The following is a 23,331-nucleotide window of genomic DNA, read 5'->3' as shown; positions in this document are numbered from 1 at the left end:
GCCCACCAGGGGGTGATGCTCTGCCCCTCCGGGGCGTCGCTCTGCCGCGACCAGAGCCACTCTAGTGCCTGGGGCAGAGGTCAAGGAGCCATCCCCAGCGCCCGGGCCATCTTTGCTCCAATGGAGCCTTAGCTGCAGGAGGGGAAGAGAGAGACAGAGAGGAAGGAGGGGGTGGGGGTGGAGAAGCAAGTGGGCGCTTCTCCTATGTGCCTTGGCTAGGAATCGAACCTGGGTCCCCTGCACGCCAGGCCGACGCTCTACCGCTGAGCCAACTGGCCAGGGCCTAACTTTACATCTTTTTTTTTTTTTTTATGTATTTTTTCTGAAGCTGGAAACGGGGAGAGACAGTCAGACAGACTCCCGCATGCGCCCGACCAGGATCCACCTGGCATGCCCACCAGGGGTGACGCTCCGCCCACCAGGGGGCGACGCTCTGCCCCTCCGGGGCGTCGCTCCGCCACGACCAGAGCCACTCCAGCGCCTGAGGCAGAGCCCACAGAGCCATCCCCAGCGCCCGGGCAATCTCCGCTCCAATGGAGCCCCGGCTGCGGGAGGGGAAGAGAGAGACAGAGAGGAAGGAGGGGGGGTGGAGAAGCAAATGGGCGCCTCTCCCGTGTGCCCTGGCAGGGAATCGAACCCGGGTCCCCCGCACGCCAGGCCGACGCTCCACCGCTGAGCCTACCGGCCAGGGCCTAACTACATCTTAAGGAACTAAAAAAGAAGAACAAAGACAACCCGAAACCAGCAGGAGAAAGGAAATAATAAAAATCAGAGCAGAAATAAATGAAACAGAGAACAGAAACACTATAGGAAAAATTAATAAAACAAGGATCTTGTTCTTTGAAAAGATCAACAAAATTGACAAATCCTTGGCAATATTCACTAAGGAAAAAAGAGAAAGGACTCATATAAACAAAATCCAAAATGAAAGAGGAGAAATCACCACAGATATCCTAGATATACAAAGAATTATTGTAGAATACTATGAGAAACTATATGCCACCAAATTTAACAATCTAGAAGAAATAGGTAAGTTTCTAGAATACAATATTCCTAGACTGAGTCATGAAGAAGCAGAAAGCCTAAACAGACCCATAAGCAGGGAGGAAATAGAAACAACTATCAAAAACCTCCCCCAAAATAAAAGTCCAGGGCTAGACGGCAATACTAGTGAATTCTATCAAACGTTCAAAGAGGACTTGATTCCTATTCTACTCAAAGTCTTCCAAAAAATTGAAGAAGCAATACTGCCAAGTACATTTTATGAGGCCAACATAACCTCATACCGAAACCTGGCAAGGACAACACAAAAAAAGAAAACTACAGACCAATATCTCTAATGAATACAGACACTAAAATACTAAACAAAATACTAGCAAATAGAATACAACAACACATTAAAAAAATAATTCATCATGATCAAGTAGGATTCATCCCAGAATCTCAAGGATGGTTCAACATACATAAAGTGGTTAACGTAATACACCATATCAACAAAACAAAGAACAAAAACCATATGATCTCATCAATAGATGCAGAAAAGGCATTCGATAAAATACAACATCATTTTATGTTTAAAACACTTAACAAAATGGGTATAGAAGGAAAATATCTCAACATAATAAAGGTCATTTATGATAAACCATCAGCTAACATCATACTAAATGGTATAAAACTGAGGACTTTTCCCCTAAAATCACAAACAAGACAAGGTTGTCCACTCTCTCCACTCTTATTCAACGTAGTGCTGAAAGTTCTAGCCAGAGCAATCAGACAAGAGAAAGAAATAAAAGGCATTTATATTGGGAAAAAAGAAGTAAAGGTTTTTTTGCAGATGATATGATCCTGTACATCGAAAAACCCAAAGACTCCACAAAATTACTACTAGAAACAATAAACCAATACAGTAAAGTCTCAGGATACAAAATTAATATACAAAACTTTACATCTTAAGGAACGAACAAAAATCTATTGCTTTCCTATATGTCAACAATGAAACATCAGAAAACAAACTAAAAAAAATAATCCCCTTCATGGTTGCAATAAAAAAAATAAACTATTTAGAAATAAACATAACAAAGAATGTAAAGGACCTATATAATGAAAACTACAAAGCATTGTTAAGGGAAATCGAAAAAGGTATAATGAAATGGAAAAATATTCCATGTTCTTGGATAGGAAGAATAAATATAGTCCAAATGACTATATTACCCAAAGCAATATACAAATTTAACGCAATTCCCATCAAAATTCCAATGTCATTTTTTAAAGAAATGGAACAAAAAATCATCAAGTTTATATGGAACTATAAAAAACCCCAAATAGCCAAAGCAATCCTAAGGAAAAAGAACGAAGCTGGGGGCATTACAATACCTGACTTCAAATTATATTATAGAGCCATGATAATCAAAACAGCATGGTATTGGCAGAAAAATAGACACTCAGACCAGTGAAACAGAATAGAAAGCCTAGAAATAAAACCACATGTATATGTCAAATAATTTTCGATAAAGGGGCCAACAACACACAATGGAAAAAAGAAAGCCTCTTCAACAAATGGTGCTGGGAAAACTGGAAAGCCACATGCAAAAGAATAAAACTTGATGACAATTTGTCCCCTTGTCCTAAAATTAATTCAAAATGAATCAAAGACTTAAATATAAGACCTGAAACAATAAATTACATAGAAGAAAACATAGGTACTAAACTCATGGACCTTGGTTATAAAGAGCACTTTATGAATTTGACTCCAAAGGCAAGGGAAGTGAAGGCAAAGATAAATGAATGGGACTACATCAGAATAAGAAGCTTTTGCACAGCAAGAGAAACTGACAACAAAACAAACAGCCAACTAAATGGGTGATAATATTTTCAACCAACAGCACAGATAAGGGCCTGATATCCAAATATACAAAGAACTCACAAAGCTCAGTAACAAATAAGCAAACAATCCAATTAAAAAATGCGGAGAGGACCTGAACAGACACTTCTCCCAGAAAGAAATACAAATGGCCAACAGATATATGAAAAAATGCTCATCTTCATTAGCTCTTAGAGAAATGCAAATCAAAACTACCTCACACCTTTTAGACTGGCTATTATCAATAAGACAGGTAATAACAAGTGTTGGAGAGGCTACGGAGAAAAAGGAACCCTCATTCACTACTGGTGGGAATGTAAACTAATACAACTATTATGTTAGAAAGTATGGTGGTTCCTCAAAAAATTAAGAATAGAATAGAATATATTCCAGCAATCTCTCTACTCAGTATTTATACCCAAAACTAAAAAACATTGGTATGTAAAGACACATGCACCCCCATGTTCATTGCAGGATTATTCACAATGGCCAAGACATGGAAGCAACCAAAGTGTCCTTCCATAGAGGATTGTATAAAGAAGGAGTGGTACATACAGTGTGTCCGTAAAGTCATGGTGTACTTTTGACAGGTCACAGGAAAGCAACAAAAGACAACAGAAATGTGAAATTCGCACCAAATAAAAGGAAAACCCTCCCAGTTTCTGTAGGATGATGTGGCAGCATGTACGCATGTGCAGATGATGATGTAACACCGTGTATACAGCGTAGCAGCCCACAGCCATGCCAGTCGAGATGTGGACGGTACAGAGGAAAGTTCAGTGTGTTCTGTGGCTCGCTAAATTTGAATCCGTGACCAAAGTGCAACGTAAATACCGGTGCATTTATAATGAAGCGCCACCACATAGGAATAACATTACTCGGTGGGATAAGCAGTTGAAGGAAACTGGCAGTTTGGTGGAGAAACCCCGTTCTGGTAGGCCATCAGTCAGTGATGAGTCTGTAGAGGCTATACGGGATAGCTACCTAAGGAGCCCTAAAAAATCTGTGCGTGAGCCCACATCGAACTGCACTGAATAGGTATGAAACTGGGAGAGCTTTTCTTTTATTTGGTGCAGATTTCACATTTCTATCATCTTTTGTTGCTTTCCTGTGACTGGTCAAAAGTGCACCATGACTTTACAGACACACTGTATATACAATGGAATACTACTCAGCCATAAGAAATGATGACATATTGCCATTTACAACAACATGGATGGACCTTGAGAACTCACTGAGTGAAATAAGTAAATCAGAAAAAGCTAAGAACTATATGGTTTCACACATATGTGGGATACAAAACATGGACCTAGATAAAAGTGAAGTGGTTATTGAGCATGGGGGGGTTGGGGTAGGAAAGTAAAGAGGGACAGATATACGGTGACAGAAAATGATTTGACTTTGGGTGATGGGCTCATAACACAATGAACGCAAATGCTATAGAGATGTTTACTAGAAACCTAGTACTCTTATTGATCAATTTCACACCATTAAATTTAATTTCTAAGTTAAAAACAATACTTTCTTGGTGGGTACTTTGAAGGCATCACTCAGTTTTCTCCTGGCTCAGTTATTATGGATAAGTCTGTGGTCAGTCTTTTTTTTTTTTTTTTTTTTTTTTTTTTTTTTTTTATTTATTCATTTTAGAGAGGAGAGGGAGAGACAGAGAGAGAGAGAGGAGAGACAGAGAGAGAAGGGGGAGGAGCTGGAAGCATCAACTCCCATATGTGCCTTGACCAGGCAAGCCCAGGGTTTTGAACCGGCGACCTCAGCATTTCCAGGTCGACGCTTTTATCCCCTGCGCCACCACAGGTGTGGTCAGTCTTAACAACCACCTAACTGCTTGGGATTTATTTCTTCTAGGATTCCTTTAATAATGCTTCAATTCAGGCAATTCCTCAAGAAGACAAAAGAGAGCTGTTTTCGTCTTCTGATTTCATATCGAGCATCTTATTTGTTGCTTTATCACTGTGTTGTTTTCCTCTGAATTCCAGAACAGATTCTAAAGTTTGTCCTCCATAACAATTATTTTCTTTCTGGTTCCATCAAGGCTACGTTTTTATCTCCTTTTTCAACTGACTGAATGAGGCCTGCCCACACCAGGGTGGGCCATCCGCTCTACTCATTCTACTGACTTAAGTATGCTAATCTCACCCAAAAGATGCCCTCACAGACATTCTCAGAACACTTGACCAAATATCTGGGCACCCTGTGGCACACAAGTTGACACACAAAAGCCCACTGCACCCAGACTGAAGGGTTCCCAAACTGGGACTTCCAGGGTTACAAGTGGAAATGTCCTGGCCCGAGGTGTCACCCTATGCTGCCTGAATGCAAAAAGGCAGGGAAGAGGTGGAGAGATAAACTGAGGCACAGAACCAACATAATGTGTTCAGGAGACAGGAGTTCAGGAAGAGGGGTAGGGGGTGGTGGCAGCTAGGATCTGGAATGGTTGCCAGGGCCACGTGAAGAAGGCTTTGTATTCTATGCCAGGCAACGTGTCCTTTAGCCAGCATTTAATGAAGGGTTTAACCAAGGGAGAGAGACAATCTGATTTGCATTTTAGAAAGGTCTCTGACATGCCTCCCAATATTGGGCACAACACTCCTGGTATTCATTACTCAAATGCCAACTGAAATGGGCTCTGGAAAGGCTATAATAAAACCGCATCTGTGAGAACTGTCAAACGTAAGCCTGTTCTTATCTGCAGTGACAGCTGAAATCAGGGACTGTGGGTCCACGCCAGCTAGACTAGTGCCTGCTTTGGTCCCCATGGGGACAGGGCCACTTCCTCATCTTTAGCTTCATTTACAGCCCAAAACCCCTCTCTACGTAGCAACCAGAGTGGTTATAGGGTACAGCACATCAGAAACTGCGCCCCATCCTGGCCCCAACATCAATGGCTTTCGTTGTACCTGAGGTACAGTCCAAACAGCTCACCCAGCCTCCAGGCCTTGCATGGCACCTCCTTTCTCTGTAGCCCTGCTCACTACATTGTAGCCACAAGAACCTCCTCCTTGTTGTCATATATGCCATGCTCAGCCTCAGGGCCTTTGCACCTGCCTGCCCTTCTCCTTGCCTGGAACATTCTGCCCTCTTTCTCACAGCATTGGTTCCTTCTGCTCCTTTAGGGCTGAGCTTCCATAGAGAGGTCCTCCTTCATTCCAGTAAGTGACTCTGTTCCTCTTTGTCATAAATCTGTTCATTTTCTTCCAGGCTCCTTTGACAATCTGTCATCATTTCATCTATTACTGTGTTTATATCTTGCCCATCTCCCCTACTACACTGTAGGAGCCAAGAAAGCAGGGATGTTGTTCACCTTCAAGTCACTCACACTTAGAACATTTCCTAGCACATAATCAACATTTGGTAACTAGTTGCTGATTAAACAAACAACATAAAAATAACGCCCATGGTCTAGCACTGGTTAGAATACCTATTATCATTATTGCCTTAATGTTCAATACTAGACAAACCCAAGGGAGACGAAAGTAGAAGAGGGAGTGATACTTATAATACCTTACAAATTGATCATTTCACATAACTGCACATTTTATCCTGTGGTAAGCAAGTACTACGAACAAAACTATGTACAAGCACATGGCACACATTGCCTCTACTCTAGGCCAGCCTGCTAAGGCAAGCATTCTAGAACAGGGGTTGGGAACCTTTTTGGCTGAGAGAGCCATGAACGCCACATATTTAAAATGTAATTCCATGAGAGCTATACAACAACCCGTGTACGTTACGCATTATCCAATAAAAATTTGGTGTTGTCCTGGAGGACAGCTGTGATTGGCTCCAGCCACCCGCAACCATGAACATGAGCGGTAGGAAATGAATGGATTGTAATACATGAGAATGTTTTATATTTTTAATGTTATTATTTTTTTTATTAAAGATTTGTCTGCGAGACAGATGCAGCCACCAAAAGAGCCACATTGGGCTTGCAAGCCATAGGTTCCCGACCCCTGTTCTAGAATCTCATTTCCCCAACTAATAAACTGAGGTTTAGAGAAGCTAAGTGACTTTCTAGGTTCAAACAGATTGAAGATGACAAAAATGAGACTTAAACTTAGGTCTGTACTATCACCAAGCCCCATTTTTTTTCTTTTACCATATCATGTGGCTGTGCTTCCTCACTGGTTTATCTCCGGTGCCCAGGGCACCTCTGCAGAGAGTGGGCACTCAATAAATATTGAGTGAATGAATGAAATGAAACACTTAAGTACCAGTAAGTAGTTTCTAATGGCATAGGGCCCAGAATATGGTCTGGTACATAGCAGCTGCTTGAGAAATATTTGAATATTTGTATTTTTATTTAGAAAAGGAGAAATAAGTACTTTCATTTTAGGAGTACAGGAGGGATGATGGAGGGCTTCTAGCTGGGCCAGAGGATTCTCTAGCCCAGGGTTTCTCAACCAGGAGTGACTCTGCCTCAAGGGGACACTTGGCAATGTCTGCAGAAATGTTTGGCTGCCACAACTGGGATACCAGCAGCACCTTGTGGGTATCTTGTGGGCAGTGGGCAGGGATGGAGCATCTAGTGGGCATCCTGAAGTACCCAAGACAGCCTCTCCCAAGAATGACATCTCTGACTCCGAATGGGAACAGTGCCAGGACTGAGAGACTCTGACAGCGCCTGAGCAGTGGAAGGACAGTGGGGAAGGGGCAGGGTGGAAGAGTGGCTTCAGCTTTGTGCCTGTGGCAAGAACTACAGAAAGGACAGGTGCAAAAGAGAAATGAGGGGCGACAGGAAGATTTCCTGTCAAACAGCTTTCACAATCAAGTCTGTCAGGTTTAATGACATTTTCAAATAGATGTGGTTATAGATTCAAAACCCATCAACAGGTTTTTAGACAGAAAGTCACTCTGGAGGAGACAGTCTTCAATAAGAGGACCCTCAATGGCCCTTCTTAGTTATGCAGCTGGAGCAAGAGGAAGGTGGGGTGGAGGAAGAAGGTAACTGTCTTTGCCTGACCAGACTGTGATAGGCTTATGGGAAGATGGATTATTCTGAGAACTGATCTCAGTGATGAGGAGGAGGGTAGGGGAGAGAGCAGAGGGAAGAAGGTAAAGCTGGTTGATCATCACGGTGAACAGCTGGGCTTGATTCCACTGGGACCTTCTGAGAACAGGATGTGCTTCCCGGTTTTCCACCCAGATACTAAAGATGAAGCATTGATCTGCCGGCTCCCACTCTCCGTTGGTCAATAGGCCCCATGGAATGTTAACTTTCTTCCTCCCGCATATGCTGGCGGGAGTGGATGCTGGTTGGGTTCCCACAGGCGGCTCTTGCTTAGGCCTCAGAGAGGCCCAGGGACAGGAAGTGAGGGATTTGTGAGGGAGCCACGGCCAGGAGCTGCCAGGCTACACTTGTGCAAAGCTGACTGCTCTAGAAACCGCTGGGGTAAAAGGCTGACAAGACGATGGGAGGCACAGCGTAGGTGGTGGCCGATACAGTCTGACCCTCACGTGGCGTGTACCACTGAGCCTTTGCTGTGGGGCCGCCCACCATCTCCTCACTTACTACGGGAGGGTCCGCTACAGTCCTGCTGCGGTGACTGGTCCTCAGGCAGACACTGATATACATGGTCTTTCTCTCTCCCCTCCCCTCCAGAATTCCCATTGCTTGGTCTAGTAGTTTGGCTGATCTAGGTTGCTTGGATGGTGGGATGACCTAGACCATCACCCCTAAGGGGTCCAAACCCTTAGTTTACTTACACTATAGGCTAGCAGTTGCTGCATTTGCCCTTTTACATTTATCTGTGAGTGAAAAAGCACCGGGAACATCTCAGAGTGTCCCAGAGTTTCCATACAGCCGCCTCTCAGACCCCATGGTGCAGCAGTAGCCTTGGTTTCTAGCATTAATCAGAGTCAATGGTCCCTATCAACGAAGCCCAGAATGACTAGGCAGTATTCATATCTTCCAGTTCAGGGGAACTTATTGTATTCCTGGTACAAGCCTTCCCTGGTGGGAAGTCACAACCTAGGATCCAGCAAAAGTTCAACTTATGGAGACGGGAAACCCACATCTTGCATGAAAGTCAGCTGGCACAGAGCTGCAGTTGGGACATCAGTGGCTTAGTTTACAGTGCCCACCACCACCATCCTGTCTCTTCATCTAGTATGTGCAGAAGCCACATGGATGAACTGAGTACCAGAGACATGATGGGGACACCACCCTTGCATTCCTAAAACCTTTGACGGGACACTAGCATTTGCCACTATGCTAAGGGGAAACAACAGAATTGTGACAGAGACCCATGGTTCACAAAACCTAAAATATTTACTATCTGAACCTTCATAGACAATGCTTGCTGAGTCCTGCTTCTTCCTGCAGCTGATGGGTAGTCCATTAAGGATTTATAATACGTGTCTACTAAAATGTAGCAAGAGAGGAATCAGGTGGGCACGGAAGTGGGATGTGCACGGGGAGAGAACCAGTCTGGACCTGGTCAGCCTTCCAGCCCTGTCCTTTACTGAGAACGTGGACAAGTCACTCCATCTCTCGAAGCCTCAGTTTTCCCATGTATAAACCTGGAAGCCCTAGTTCCCATTCTTTCTAGTTTACAGTCACTATAAACACCAAGAGGATAGGTATAAAAATCACCTGGAAAATTGCAAAGTGCTATTAAAATGCAAGGTATCGTTATTCGCTCCTCAATGCGATGACCTTCAAGGCCACTGCAGGGGAAAGGTCCTTCATCAGCCCAGCCCTGTATGAAGGTTCGTGTGTGAAGTCCCTGTCTGCCTCGTGCAGGTTTGGTCTGTGGGCCCTAAACAGAGGGCAGGCTCCTCAGGTCCTCTGCCAGGCTGGGTCTTACCAGGACATGGCCCTGCCTGGAGTGTGACCCACAGATCTCAGAGACCCCCAGAATCTATGATCTGGGAGAGGAGGCATTTGGGCCTAAGACACTCGCAGGTGGAGGGGGGGATAGGGCCTCTGCAGGGAGGTGTGTTTTAGATATACGAGGGACTGGAAACCAAATCATTTGAGGGGAGAAATGAGAAGTGAGCCTAGGAGAGAAATCTGACGGATGCCTAAATTTCAGTAAGTATAAGGAGGAAAGGATCAAACCGAGGAGCTAGAAAAGGTGTGAGAAGAGACAGGCACCCGGAAGCCAGAAATCCTGGGTCTAATCTTGCTATTGTCACTCTTTGCTCCATGGCTTTGGATAAGTCACTTGACATCTCTGCGCTTTGATTTTTCTCACCTTTAGAATGGAAGTGGTGAGAGTTTCTGCCTCTCGGGTTGGGTGTGAGACTCAAAAAAGGCCTGTGGCTGCTCTGCCTCCAGGGAGCCCAGCCCAGCCCCCCCCCCCCCCCAACCCCTGGCGTGGTGCCCTCTCTCCCCGACACCACCCTTCTTTCGCCTTCGTAACTGGTCTCCTGAAGCCCATTTCTTCTACCTCCATGACTTTCTTTTTTTTTTTTTTGTATTTTTCTGAAGCTGGAAACGGGGAGAGACAGTCAGACAGACTCCCGCATGCACCCGACTGGGATCCACCCGGCACGCCCACCAGCGGTGGCTCTGCCCCTCTGGGGCATCGCTCTGCTGCAACCAGAGCCACTCTAGCGCCTGGGGCAGAGGCCAAGGAGCCATCCCCAGCGCCCGGGCCATCTTTGCTCCAATGGAGCCTTGGCTGCGGGAGGGGAAGAGAGAGACAGAGAGGAAGGAGGGTGGGGGGTGGAGAAGCAAATGGGCGCTTCTCCTATGTGCCCTGGCTGGGAATCGAACCTGGGTCCCCCGCACGCCAGGCCGACGCTCTACCGCTGAGCCAACCAGCCAGGGCCCTCCATGACTTTCTAAATAAACTTTCTCTTATAAAGAAAAAAAAGAAAGGACTGTAGAAGTACCACATGCAGGGACATTTTAAAGTTTAGCGTCTCACTGACAGGGGAGGAGGGTCACTGTATTTACATTTTCATCTTGCTGTCAATGTCCCTCTTGGTGTCTGTAATTACATTGTCTAATACAACCCAAATTAGAAAGATATGAGAAAACTTGACTTCACTTTGTTACTACCTAGTTTTTCTCCAAAGTTTGATTCTTGATAATTTTCCTGAAGCCCGTAATTCCCTTTCCTAATAAGGCAACAAGATGTCCCAAACACCTAGCAGCTCATTTGCCACTACATGACGCATCTGTTGACAGTGACGGGGTCAAGCACTCACAGTCAGCCGGGGCAGACAAGGCTTTTCTCCAGAAGCAACTGGGAGGTCCTGCTTTTGAACATCCTTCTCAATTCAAGGTTTTCAGACATTCATTGCCAAATATTCCAGCCAAAGGTGTCCTCGCAAGTTTCTATAGAAAAACCCATTATAGGAAATCAATGAGCTCCTGCATTTTCCATTATAACTCAGCCATAATGCCCCAGATACGGTCCGGCGAACCAAGAGCTAACGATTGGGGGGGGGGGGGAGCAGGGAACCCAGACTGTGTTTGCGAAGTCAAAAGCACTGCTCAGAGGTCATGTAAATGGGTCCCCTCAACATTAATCTGCTGGACAATTATTTCCCTGTCTAAGCCTCAGTTTCTTCATCTATAAGCCCAGGCCATTGGAATAGATTTCCTGTCCATCTCTTTTGGAAATCATCTCTGGTGTTCTTTATTGGACATTCAGCCAAGTAAAAGCGCTGTGTCTGAATGTTTTACTCAGCCTCCTGTTTTATTAGAGAGTTTTAGTTTGCATTTTAAGAAAAGAATGTCTCTAGTTGGCCTGGGACCTGCTGACAGCTACAGATGATGGGTGAGAATGTGTCCCAGTGGAGGGGGATGCCAGTCCTGGTCCAGTGACAGCAAATAAGTAGTTGTGTGACTTGATTGATCATTTTTCTGGTTTGCATGCCACTTAACTGTGAAATAAGCCATGGGACACAGAAGAATTGGTAACCTTAGTTTCCCTCAGAGAGAAACTCATTAGCTGGGGACCAGTTTTAGGAAGCTGTGTGCTGAATTCGAATAAGAACTACCCTCAAGTTGAACTGGTGCTTTCACAGCACGCCATGAACCTTCTGTACCCTGTGAGTTTTATAAACACATTTATACCACCTTTTCATGAAACAAATACATGTTTAAAAGTCCATAACCTGGGGAGTTTATATATTTCCTTCCATTAGCAAAACCCACTATTGTATTCCTGGTCCACAATCTGTGTGCTTAGCACGTGTCCCCTTCATTTATCACCCTCATGATTTTATAAACAAGACTTGATTATAGCTCTGCAGAAAACTAAGTAAAATGACAAAGAAAGCATCTGATTCTAATGCAAGTCATTAGTAAGTGTGAAAAGGCCCAATTCTGTCCAGCAGAATGAAGCACTTATTCCTACTGCTGGCAGTATAGAACACGGTGACACTGCCATGTACTTGCATCTCCTTAATTGGGACAGCTCTTGCAAGGGGCAGCTGTGACGTGGCCAGCAAAGGAATGCCACCACCACAAAGACAGCCAGGATGCCAGACAGAATTTTCACTGCAATCACATGGAAATTGACTTAGTTAATAGAATCAATCCCCAACTTCATTTAACAGGAAATGTCTACTATTTGGAAACTATGAAATAATGCCTGGTGATTTCCCATAGGCGTTTGAGGTTCATATTGTGGGAAAATACAAGATGCATCTGTGAAAATACAGACACAACACACACACACACACACACACACATACACACACACATATATAACTGAGTATACGGAGGATAAAGGAAACATGAAATCATGAAAGTTGACAGCAACATCATAGAAGCAATGATTTGAAAGAGATTTGATTTAAATGATAATTTCTCAAGTCTATCACAGTAAATTTCCAGAAACATGTCCTGTCTTTTTCATGCAGAATGTGTTGACAGGAAGACTGCACCTTCACCATTGACTATTTTATGTGTCTTTTTGACCCCTGACCTCATAGCATCCTCTGTGTATATGTCTTCCAGATTTGAAACCTGAGCGCTGGCGACATGCTGGTTGTTCACAGCTGGCAACTGCAAAGGGATTTGCAGGACTCCAGGGCTATAGTTTTGTTTAATCCCTTCATGTAGCCCGGAAGAAACCATCTCAGGGAGCGGGATCACTCACCTGTGGTCAGAGGGCCAGCAGGGGAAGAGCAGGAACTAGAATGTTATCAATATGTTTAATGGTTCCCGAGAGCTCCCCACTTCTGGAAGGTGAATATGTAACCTTCTCAGGTAGGGGAAGAGAATTTGAACCACCATTAAAGATAAATTCTTCCCCAAAGAGGCTGGACAACCACAGAAACATCACGGAAGTGGAGGGCTTTATCCTGGGCTTCTGAATTTATCATGGTTTCTGAATTGCGTCATTTGTATCCTTTTATCCTTTTTAACAATTATGAGGTTTAGAGAAGGGCTGAAGTTGTAGACCCCGGCTCTCCAAATACACCAGCAAGTCAATCATTTTGCAACATTGGTGGCTATACTTAGAGCTCTTTGATTCATCCCATTATTGACCCACCAAGGACTGTGACACATTCCAGATGCTTCACAGAGCCCAACATAGGGGTTGCTCTTCAATGGAAATGATGAAGAAGCTTTGATTCTTTCAATGAACTTCTTGATTGTAATAATCACCTTCTTAAATAGACACAGGATGGGAAGAGGGGAAACTGCCATCCAGGTAAGGAGCTCAGTTCGGCTGTGCTGAAGGGGTGCTCGCTGAGCACAGTGATGTCCTGGACCCTGGGAGGATCTGGGTGAACTGACACTGTAATTCCTGTGCCAGCAGGAACGTTACTGTCTAGATGGGATCATGAGACACTTGCAGGTCTTGGGCAATGCCTATCCTAGCACCATCCAGAGGTGAAGATGCCCTAAAATTAACATGTCATGACTGTTCTGAGTGGCAGGTCTAACCCAGTTACAGAACTGGACACATCAGGCTGTTTCAACTTTACGTCATACAGTTTTCAGAGAACAACACTGAGATGGCGTGGATTGTTTGTGGCTGTCCAGCACCTAGCTGCCACTGAGATGGCGTGGATTATTTGTGGCTGTCTAGCACCCAGCTGCCAGCTCTTACCTCTCTGCCTCTGGGTACTGTCTCAGGGCTTATTAATTAGATCTTGCCTTCTCTAGTGCAGAGAGAATGCACACTAGGCTATTTACACACACCCTCCCTCAGGGTGAATTATAAGGGGAGAAAAAACTGAAAACCTTGGGGCCCTGCGCCTGTGCTGTCGACTTCTGTGCATAGTCCGGGCTGTTCTCTCTCTCCTGTAAACAGCCTTCCAATAGCCACCCTGAGGTTCTGGGATAGCACAGGAAGAGCCTAACATGTATATTAAGACCCTTTGTTCTACACCCATGCCTTTAATCTTTCTGTTTCCACTCTTCTGGGACATAACAAATGCTCAGTAATTTTTGTTGAATAAATGAGCCAATGAACAGTAAGTGCAGAGAAGTGACAATGTGACAAAGATGTGATGCAGTCAGGAATAAAACTAGAGAGTGGGGGGAAGGGGACAGGTGGTGAGAGGCATACCGGGGGACACTAAAGCAGCTGTGTGAGCTGTTTCGATGGGTAGATACGGTTTAGAGGAGTGGGGACAGGGACATGGGGAGAATCAGATGGCACAGCTGTAGATCGGGAGACCCTGGCATGTTTGCAGACATAGTGTGGCCTCCTTGGACCAGTCATTTCAGCTGTATAACTATTTATTGAGGACCGGCCGTGTGTCTCTGTGTGTGCCAGGGAGGCACAGCAAACTCGGAGACAAGACCCAGTTCAGTTGGCATGAGATGGGGAAATTACCCAGAAGTCACCAATCGTGATAGTTCAATGCAAACACACTGAGTGCTCCAGAGCGCTGCACCCAGCATTCTGGTCCAAAGGGGTTTAGAACTTGAGAATGTCCTATCCATGATAAAATGCAGAGCTTCCCAGCAGTTTAGAAAAGTATGTTGTAAGTTTTAACAGTGGGGCTCAGTTCAGAGAACACAGATTGAATCTTTGAGGCTTCTCGAAGTGTCAGAATGGTAAATCAATAAAACTTATTCTGGATCCTCACAAAGCCGTGGAAACCCCAACTAGGCCAGCGGTGGGGAAATACTAATGCTCTCTGAACAGGTCAGCAGCTCCATCAGCCCATGTATCATTTCTAATAAAGCCACAAATGTAACTTCTTGCTGTGCACCACAGTGTGAGGGGCCTGCAGACTGCCCACTGTCGGCTCTTTATCTTGTTATGAGCAATTTCCTGGTCAGATTTGTCATTATGGTTTGGAAATGAATTTAATCACATAATATTTTCCTACTCTTGTGGTTGGATTCTTCTGAAGTCACAAACCAAAATCAATAGTAGCTGTGGAAAACCCTTGGCATGGTGGACCTGGTTTTAGGAAATTGTGTGATGGATTTGGGTAAGGGCCGCACATAACTGAATTGCAAACAGGCAACTCAATGCAGGCCCAGGCAGACCAGCTACTTGGGGCCACTGGATCTTTCTCTCTGCATTGTCCCAGGGTCTAATGTCTCAGTATATCAAAGCCACATTAAAGGCAGTGTGCCCAGAAAAGTCAAGACACATGAAACACAAATTTTCATTACAGGCCTATATGCTGAGAACATAGACACCTGAGAATAGGTCCAGGGATTTAATAAACAAAGGTAATATGGCTAGAAAACTGCTTTTTCTTTTTCTTTTCTGGTAAGGTAACACTTTTAAAAGAGAATTTCATAGAAACAACTAGCAACTCTTATTATCACTTCTGCTCCATACTTTCCTATCTTTGTCCATATGCAGAGGTATTTACTTCATAGCAACAGTAACATATGGTTTCTTTTGTAGTTTTAAAATGTAACATATGGCCCTGGCCGGTTGGCTCAGTGGTAGAGCGTCGGCCTGGCGTGCGGGAGTCCCGGGTTCAATTCCCGGCCAGGGCACACAGGAGAAGTGCCCATCTGCTTCTCTACCACTCCCCCTCTCCTTCCTCTCTGTCTCTCTCTTCCCCTCCTGTGGCCAAGGCTCCATTGGAGCAAAAGATGGCCCGGGCGCTGGGGATGGCCCCACGGCCTCTGCCTCAGGCGCTAGAATGGCTCTGGTCGCAACAGAACGGCCCCCCGGATGGGCAGAGCATCGCTCCCTGGTGGGCATGCCGGGTGGATCCCGGTTGGGCGCATGCGGGAGTCTGTCTGACTGCCTCCCCGTTTCCAACTTCAGAAAAATACAAAAAAAGGAAAAAAAAGTAACATATTATAAACTTGTTTCTCTTTCAGATATCATATTAGTTTCAGTTAGTGGCTGAAGAACACACCATCTAAGAGAGCATACCATACTTTCCAAAATCCTTCTATTACCAGGAGAAACTTTCTCTCTCACAGGTACAGCTGCCATAGAGTCATTGCGGATAGCTTTTGGGAAATGTCTCTCTTGGCTTCCTCGTCTTTTTTCTTTTTTTCAATTCTAGAAATCACTCTTAAAATTCCCAGTCCAGCCTGGAATTTGGCAGCTGGTACTGAAATTTCAAGCATCTGGCAAGTTTCTTGCCTAACACATTTGGGAAGGAGGGCCTAATTTGTTCTAGGACAGACTTCATGGCCAAGAATCCTGGCCAGCCGGGATCAGCTGCTGCCCATTACCAGAAATTCCCAGCCTGCCAGCTCTGTGATCTCTTTTCAGGAGCCATAAATCTCACCTTACCAGGTGAGAATCACTTTCCTGATGAGGGTGATGTTCTCTGAGGGGCTGTTTACTTCAGCTTCAGGGAACAATCAAGAGAGCTCCAAGCATCTTGGGAAGTCTTATCTTCAAGGCAAATATGGGAGTGTGGGGGGGAGGGCAGGAGGAAAACTTATCATGGAAATAACTTGAGACACTCGAAGGAAGTTAGAATAGGAAATGGAAAAAATGAGAATCTAACAATATATCCCTGACTGCCACAAGTTCACAATGGTGAGACAACCTGGAGAACGGTGGCTGGCTCACCGGAACATTGCGGATTTCTGTCTTAGCCCACAGATGCTCAGTCTCTTAGAATGTCCAGCCCAAACATTCATACAGTAAGAGGCCATATGTACAGTGTGGCCTGGCTCCACTCAGCATCCTCACACCCTCCCTGGAAACGAGGTGGCTTCTGACACTAGCTGACAATGAGCTCTTTCCCCAGAGAATCTTGAAAGTCTCTATCTTCCCAGGAAATTGTAAGGTTTCCCTTTAGGTAAACAGCTGCCAGGCACCACATTTGCAGCACAGGTAACTTAACTGCTGACCTGCTCCAAAATGGGCAGATGCTCCAAGTTCAGTTTTCAGGTGGGAGGCAGCTTTTATCTTTTCTACCCACTTCAGACATAAGGATTTGGGTTGTAAATATGTTTGGGTCCACACAGTTCAGCTAGGTCTCCTTAACAATAACAAGAGTACAAAATACACAGTTTAGGAAACTATTGACTCACACATCTACTAAATGGCAGATAAGTTCCAGGCATCACTGTAGGGTGAGTCTTGACTCCCAGCTAACAGTCCCTTCTTTCTTGTTCAATATTTTTCAAGTATGGGGTGGGCTTAGGCATCACCTATGGCACTTGTAAAATATACGACTCCTGAAGACAGGTTTCTCTTCCGAAGTTTCAAGGCTTCCTGTTGAAATGACTTTGGATGGTGACTGTTACCTGGAAGGGCTTCTTCCTTATTAGAGAGCCCTCTGCAACGCTTTCCTGTAGCTCTTCTATTAGCTGCAGTGGGTGTGGTTAGAAACTCGATTTGCTGTTGCAAGACCAGGGTTTACTGCATTTCTACTGCAAGATGGGTCCCTCAGTCTTCTACATGGCATGGTATATATATTTTTTATTTCCAAAAGAGGCCTGGCTGAGAGCAGACAGGAGCCCTGACCACTAGGCTATTTGATTTGATGCTCTGTATTAAAAGCTGGTTTCTGGTAGATACAAATGCATGTATCGAAAAATGCTTGCAGGAACTTGGAAAATAGCTACGCCTCAAGGATTTTGACATGGTTTATTTGCACTTTCCATGAAGTGACATTTTACTAAGCAAAGATCAACTTTGGTTCAGTCATAAAATTATCATATATTCTAAATTAGTGTTATCAGAGTTAATGAGATTTTACTGTAATAACAGAGCAAAAGTAGACACTGGGAGGGGTATAATTAATCACATGATTCCCCTAGCCACTAAGGATAGGAAAGCTGTGAATTCTTTATGGGAATCTTCGAGTAGGAAGCCTGACTGCATTGCTAACACACATTTAAAGTATACTATAGGACTGCAGATGCAAAGAAGCTTAAAGATCTTACCCAGATTCTTCATTTTGCCATGAAAACTGGAATCAAGGAGTTTAAATGACTTGTCCAAAGTCACACAAAAAAAATCTAAGAGCCAAACCCAGGTGTTATTTAAATAAAGTATTTTGGTTTAAACTGGCTTTTAAACACACCTCTGTGAAGACTTGCCCCCACCCTGCCCCTTCCCTCCCCAGCCACAAACTCCAGAGAAATGACAGAAAATATTTTTTTGAAAAAGTAGTCACCCTTGTAAAGAACACTGGATGCCTTCAGTCTAAAATCTTTGACAGTCCCTGAAAAAGCAAGCCCGTCAGGAAGCCAGCAGGGCTCAATACACAGAGCGCTGCCACAGGAAGGTGGGACCAGGCCAAGGCTGCTCTACGGGCAGGAGGGAGAAGCTGGGGGCAGGAGGGAGTCCTGGCAGCTGCAGGGAGAGCCACCAGGGCCGGCGGGGTGGACCCCGTACAAATGACCCCCCCTCCCCGGAGCAGCAGAACTCCTATTTCCTCCAGTGAACAGAAAGTGTGTCGCACCGGGACTGGGCAGGGCCCTGGGAGAGTGGGGAACACGTATGCCGGGAAGCCCATCTTACCCAAGTCCTCTGAGCCAGCGCACCTGCAGGAACGGGTCCTTCACTGTTGAGCAAATAAGTTTGTAAAACTTGTGTTACTTGGTTTTGCTCACTTTTATTGTTAAAAATGGCACCACCCACGTGGGACAGCTGATTACCTTCATGCTTGGGGGAGGGGCGTGGTTATGCTAATATGTGCTAGAGGAGGGAGTCCCCCGTTAGGAGGAGGAGCTAGGAGGCCTGTTTTGTGAAGAGGAGACCATGTTTTTGTAGGAGAAAGAGGCCATGTGGTTGGAGAGAAGGCAGGGAGCAAGATGGAGGCCTGCAGAAAGGAGATGGGGAACAGAGGTGAATAAGGCTGGTGAGGCCTTTGATTCTAAGAAAACCCGGATAAGTCAGGGGCTTTGGAAGCCCTGAATGGAAACGGAAGTGTTTTCCACTGCGTGTACTTTCTCGCCTGCCGGTTGTAAGCTGAAATAAAGGATGGCCCACCAGTTCTTGGCTCTACTGTTTCATTCCTACTTAACGGAATCAAGTGCCACCCTGCATGGGCTAGGCGGCTGTGATGGCGGCGGCTGCGACTACTGGCTTTACACTCACCTTCCCTCAAGCCCACGCAGATGGACTGCCTGGGAGTCTCAGCTACTAGGGCAGGTGCACCACCAGGTCAGGATGGCGGCAGCGCAGGAAGCTGGCTGGGCCCTCTGGGCGCAAGCCGAAATGCACACAACCACCCACCCACCAAATACTTCTGCGGGACAAACAAGGGCTGAACCACAGCTTCCCTAAACAAACAAGAGAAAGAAACGGAACTCAGACGCTGGGGAGCAGCCGGAGCTCCCCGGGCCTGAGGAGCTGTGGCGCCTTGGTTGGTGTCCCCACCACCTTGATAGGGCGGCGGGAGTGTCACTAGGGGCTTTGGCCTGCATGCAAGGTCCCCACAGAGCAGGGTGGTCACAGTTATACTGGCTGGTGCCATTGCCGCCTCTGAACAAAGTGAGGATCAGAGACAACAGGAGTCACCACATGCCCTGGCCTCCCTGAGAAGAGCCGCTCCACTAGGGAGGCTTATGTCCTGGATGTCAAGAGCGCATGCCCAACGACTTGAGCGCATGCCCCGGATGTTAAGAGCGCGTGCGCAATGCCATGAGTATCAAGAGCGCAAGCTCAGCTCCACAGATAGCGCACACCTGGTGCGCCTAAAGCCACATGTTAAATCGGTTCTAGGCCAGTTCGCTCTGTTGGCCACGGCATTCCCCCCTAAATGCCAAGGTTGAGGGTTAGATTCCTGGTCAGGGCACATATGAGAAACAACTGTTAGGTGCACAATTAATGTTTTTCTCTCTTTCTCCCAGCCTTCTCTCCCTTCCTTCCTCTCTCTGTCTAAAATCAATCAGTAAGTTGAAAACAACAAAAAGAAGTCGCTTCTAAATGGACCACTTCTGGTGCAACAAACCAGAAAGACACTACAGAGAAGCCTGGGGAGCCAGCAGAGCTCTCGAGGTTGGAAGGGCCACCGAGCGCCACCCTTTACCTCCCGTCCACCTCCATAGGGCGGCAGCATTCTATCTAGGCTCTGGCCCGTTTACCAGGTCCCTTCAGAGGGTTCCTGGAAACATCGCCTGGGCCCATTTCAGCCCTGAACAAAGGCAGCAAGGGGAGTCAACAGAGCTCTGTTATACACATCTGGCCTCCCTGCTGGAACCACACTGGCTTGGTGGGCCAGGCCCCCAGATCCATAGGCACCCACTTGGCTCCTACCTGCTCCCCAAACCACCGGGAACATCTACACAGAGCCTGCTTCTACCTCAGGCCATGTTTGCAAGACTAGGAGAAACAGCTACTTTGTCTAATGCATATAAGCAGAGAGATTCAAACAAAATGAAAAGACAGAAGTATATCTCTCAAATGAAATAACAAGGAAAACATCTAGGAAAAAAGTCTAAGGAAATGGAGATAAGTAATTTGACTGATAAAGAATTCAAAGAAACAGCCATAAGGATCCTCACCAAACCTTGTAATGGAATAGAGGAACTTAAAAGAACTTCAACAAAGAGAAAGTATAATAAAGAACTAAGCCTCAACAAAATGAATAGACAACCTACTGAATGGGAGAAGATATTCACAAATGATACATCCAATGAAGAGTTAATACCCAAAATATAGTATAAGGAACTCATACAACTTACCACCCCCACCCCCCAAAATAATCTGATTTAAAAAAGGGCAGAGGATCTGAGCAGACATTTCTCCAGAAAGGACATACAAATGGCCAACAGACATATGAAAAGTTGTTCAATGTCACTAATCATCAGGAAATGCAAATCAAAACCACAATGAGTTATCACCTCACACCTGTCAGAATGACCATCATTAATAAGCCAAAGAAGAATGTGAAGAAAAGCGAACCCTCATGCACTGTTGGTGGGAATGCAAATTGGTGCAGCCATTATGGAAAACAGTATGGAGGTTTCTCAAAAAATTGAAAATAGAATTATCACATGACCCAGCAATCCTCCTTCTGGATATTTGCACAAAGAAATCCAAAACACTAATTTGAAAAGATATATTCACCTCTGTGTTCATTGTAGCATTATTTACAACAGCCAAGACATGGAAGCAAACCTAAGTGTCCATCAATAGACAAATGAATAAGGAGTATGTGGCACATATACATATGATATATATAGAAAGAAAGAGTACTCAGCCAGAAAAAGGAATAAAACCTTACCATTTGTGACAACATGGATAGACCAAGCTATTTTCTTTTTCTTTCTTTTTTTTTTTTTTTTTTTTTTTTTTTTGTATTTTTCTGAAGCTGGAAACGAGGAGGGACAGTCAGACAGACTCCCACATGCGCTCCACCGGGATCCACCCAGCAAGCCCACCAGGGGGCGACGCTCTGCCCACCAGGGGGCGATGCTCTGCCCCTCCGGGGCGTAGCTCTGCCGCGACCAGAGCCACTCTAGCGCCTGGGGCAGAGGCCAAGGAGCCATCCCCAGCGCCTGGGCCATCTTTGTTCCAATGGAGCCTTGGCTGCAGGAGGGGAAGAGAGAGACAGAGAGGAAGGAGGGGGGGGGGTGGGGAAGCAAATGGGCGCTTCTCCTGTGTGCCCTGGCCAGGAATCAAACCCGGGTCCCCCGCACGCCAGGCCGACGCTCTACCGCTGAGCCAACCGGCCAGGGCCAACCAAGCTATTTTCAACCAGTGTGCTACAAGAATGGCAGCCCCCAAGTGCCGTCAGGGGCTCAGGCTGTGGCCGCTGTCCTGGATCCCAGCACTGCCTAATGTGCCCTGCACATCACTACATTGTGCACCAAGAATTGGGTGGCCTGGTCTGAGTGGGCAAAAGGGGCAAGCTGGTTGTCTACGAAGAGGCACGTGCACCTCCTCACATAACTCACCGCAAGGGCCGGCTGTCATTGCACACAGGTAGCCTGGATGGGGGTTCAGTGGAGGATGTTTTTCTTCACGAGTTTATGCTGGACACCTTTCCTGGCTGTCTGAATGACCAGCTTACTCTGTGTGTTCTGGTCCTGAGGCAGCTGCCTGCACACAAGTTCTACTTCTTGGTAGGCTACAGTGAGACCCTCCTGTCCCACTTCTACAAGCGTCCTGTGTGTCAGCACCTCCAAATTGTGCCTTCAAAGGTTGTGTATCTTTAGGACATTCGTCTTTTTTGTGTCAAACTCGAGGCTGCAAAGGACAGAAACCTGTGGGAAAGGGAGAAATAGAAACGGGGACACTTACCCCTCAGAGTCCACGGGCTTCACTTTTAAAGCTGCTCCTGAATCAATGGACTGTCATATTTTGTTTTGTTGTTTTGTTTTTGTTTTTTAAGCATTACCTGACAATTTAGTCAGGGGCGCTGAACTCTTTCCCTTAGATTGCCAAATTAAAAAAAAAAAAAGACAACAGCTAACATAATGGTCGTCTGTGTGAATAAATCAAAATTTTACTTTTTTCTGGTCAGATTGGCAAAAAATATATTGTTTGGTGTCCTGCAGCATTTTAGTAGTTTACATGTGCCTTGAGGTAAAATTGCTAAACTATCGGGTAATTATGCTCAGTGAACAAGTCAGATAGAGTAAGAGAAAGACCATATGATTTCACTGATAATGTGAAATCTAAATAACAAAATGAACAAACAACAAAACAAAAACAAACTCATAGGTTCAGAGAACAAATGGACGGTTGCCAGATGGGAGGGGGTGAGGGGGAGGGGAAGTGGGGAAAAAGCAAAAAAAAGTTTAAAAAAAAAGTCAAGAAAACCTTGGGCAAGATAGAATGAATCAAATTATATTCCTATTTGCCTTTTCAGATGCTTTTGCCCTCTCTACGAAATGGGTTAGCATTTGCCTCACATAAAGGTACTAAAGGCAAATGAATTTTAAAACTTGGGCAGAGGAGCTCTGGTAAAATCAAGTTGTCAACCCATCATCCTGATCAGGCAATATTTAAAGTATCCATTTATTAGCAGGTTCACTGTTAGAGGCTGTTGCCCAGCCACATCCAGGCAGCACATGGGGAGGCTGGGACGACGTCGCATACCCCTGGACTGTGCTCAGACCACTGGTAGCCATCTCCACCAGAGGCTGGCACCTCTGGAAAGCCAGGGACTGGCCCAGGAAGGGCTCTGTC

Source organism: Saccopteryx leptura, chromosome 13 (genome assembly GCF_036850995.1).
Source record: "Saccopteryx leptura isolate mSacLep1 chromosome 13, mSacLep1_pri_phased_curated, whole genome shotgun sequence".
In the NCBI taxonomy this organism is placed as follows: Eukaryota; Metazoa; Chordata; class Mammalia; order Chiroptera; family Emballonuridae; genus Saccopteryx; species Saccopteryx leptura.
Note: the sequence above shows the minus strand (reverse complement) of the source record.